The following is a 2,159-nucleotide window of genomic DNA, read 5'->3' on the forward strand; positions in this document are numbered from 1 at the left end:
CTGAGATACTAAAAAGCGGTGTCTCTGGGCTTAATTTGCATTTCTCCAGTGGTTGAGCTTGCCTTTGCCTGTGCTTGTTGCCGTCTTTGGTGTATGCATTACCTTACCTCCCTATGAACTCACTCCTTGCTTTCTGTCTGTGTGGTAGGACTCAGGTCTGCCTGTATTGGGCCCTCTGAAGTCGGGATCGTATGTCCTTCCTCTGCAGCTCCATCATGAGAACCAATCCTGAGGTTTCATTGGAGGCCACTGCCTATTGATCTCTCTATCAGTCCTGCCCTCACTCCAGGCTGCCCTCCTTCTTCTAGCTTCAGAAAAAGTGAATTCCTATTTCAGTAAGAAAACCCCTAACTCCTGGGCTCTCCTGCACTGAGCCTCACTAGTTCCGGGTTCAGTCAGCTCCCCTTGCATGTCTGTGTCCTAATGAGCATCCTTTCTCCCACTGGCAGTGCCTTCCCTGAGCCCCGCTACCTCCACACCACCTCCCCACCTTTCTCCCAGTGACTTTTTCCAGATGTGCTTTAACTCTGTAAAATTCTGGAGTTACCAGCATGTGCCTCTTACCTTTTGTATTCCCTAACATTCTGTGTTCAGGCTTGCGCCCCCAGAGAGACTGCAAAGATCCTTGGAAACCTTCTAAGCCTTTTGTACCTGGTGTTGCTTAGTGAGATGCAGATATGCTCGTAGTACCTCGAGGGGATGCAGGGCTGTCCATCATCAGAAGGAACTCAATGCATCACATTTCTGCAAACACAGGGTTCCCTTCCCTCCCCCACTTCCCTCTACCCACTTACAGTTCATCACAAATGGCTCCTTTTTGCTGTTCTCTCTTCTGCTCATGGCCTTCCTCTGTCGTTCCTCACTTCCCTTTTGGCACTGATTTCTTTCTGGAAAATTTTGACTATTGGGGCAACATTGATTGCATGAGCCCAGTGAAGATTTTTACCTAGAAAATTCTTCAGAGTAACATAACAATTTATTTATTCATTTGTTTTTGGTAATGTTGATTGTCTCTCAAAACATAACACATAACTTTAGCCGGGCAGTGGTGGTGCACGTCTTTAATCCCAGCACTCAAGAGCCAGAGGCAGGTGAATCTTAGTGAGTTTGAGGCCCGCCAGCCTGGTCTACAAGAGCTAGTTCCAGGACAGGCTCCAAAGCTACAGAGAAACCCTGTCTTGGAAAAGAACAAAACAACAACAACAAAAAAAAAAATTATTGTGGGCCAGTCTATCAAATCTCTAGCTCTTCACTTTCAGTTATGAAACCCATATTCCCTCTTATAGGAGAAGGAAAGGTAATCACACAGAATAGAGAGAATTCTGTGTGACCAGGATGATGGCTCAGTGGGTGAAAGCCACTGAACAGGTGTCTTCCTCTGTCCTTCTCACCCATTCCTTTGAGACAGGGTCTCTCCCAGAACCCAGGCTTTGTGTTTTCTCTGCCGGGCTGGAAATCAGAAAGCCCCGGAAGTCTTCCTACCCCTGCCTTCCTCAAAGCTGGGATTACAGGCATGTTCAGGACACCCAGCTTGTTTTGCAGGTCTCATATTCATGCAGCAGCACCCCCAACCCCTAAGCCCTATAGCACTTGCATCTTAGGGTCACTATTGCTGTGATGAGACACTATGACCAAAGCCACTTGGGGAAGGAATGGTTTCTTTGGCTTACACTTCCACGTCACAGTTCATCACCAAAGGAAGTCAAGTCAGGAACTCAAACAGGGCAGGAACCTGGAGGCAGAAGCTGTTGGTGTGCTGTGTTGTGTGGGACAATCAAAGAAAAAAGTCACCTCAAGATGCGGTTCAGGCCTGTGGCAGCAAGGAGGAACAGGTTCGAAGCACTGAACTCAAACAGCCTGGTAAAGATTTTCTTATTGATTGCTACACGAAAGACAAAAGTTGTTGGGGGATAAAACAAGTTCCCCATACCAAAAGTCCCTGATCTAATCTGCATGTTTTCTGAAGGAAAACATCACACCCTGAAATTTCAGTCCTTACTGTGCACTGTCTGCAGTGCCCAATAATTCAAGACACTGCAGGTAGGACAGGGCCATCTCATGACCAAGGCCATGCAAAGGCTGTACAGCTCCTTCAGAAAACCAGCTCTCATTTTCACATGATTTCCTCAAGGTTAAAGTACTTCTAGAAAACAGCTGTG

The sequence above is a fragment of the Alexandromys fortis genome, unplaced genomic scaffold (assembly GCF_014885135.2).
Source record: "Alexandromys fortis isolate MF-2015 unplaced genomic scaffold, M_Fortis_MF-2015_v1.1 scaffold_42, whole genome shotgun sequence".
In the NCBI taxonomy this organism is placed as follows: Eukaryota; Metazoa; Chordata; class Mammalia; order Rodentia; family Cricetidae; genus Alexandromys; species Alexandromys fortis.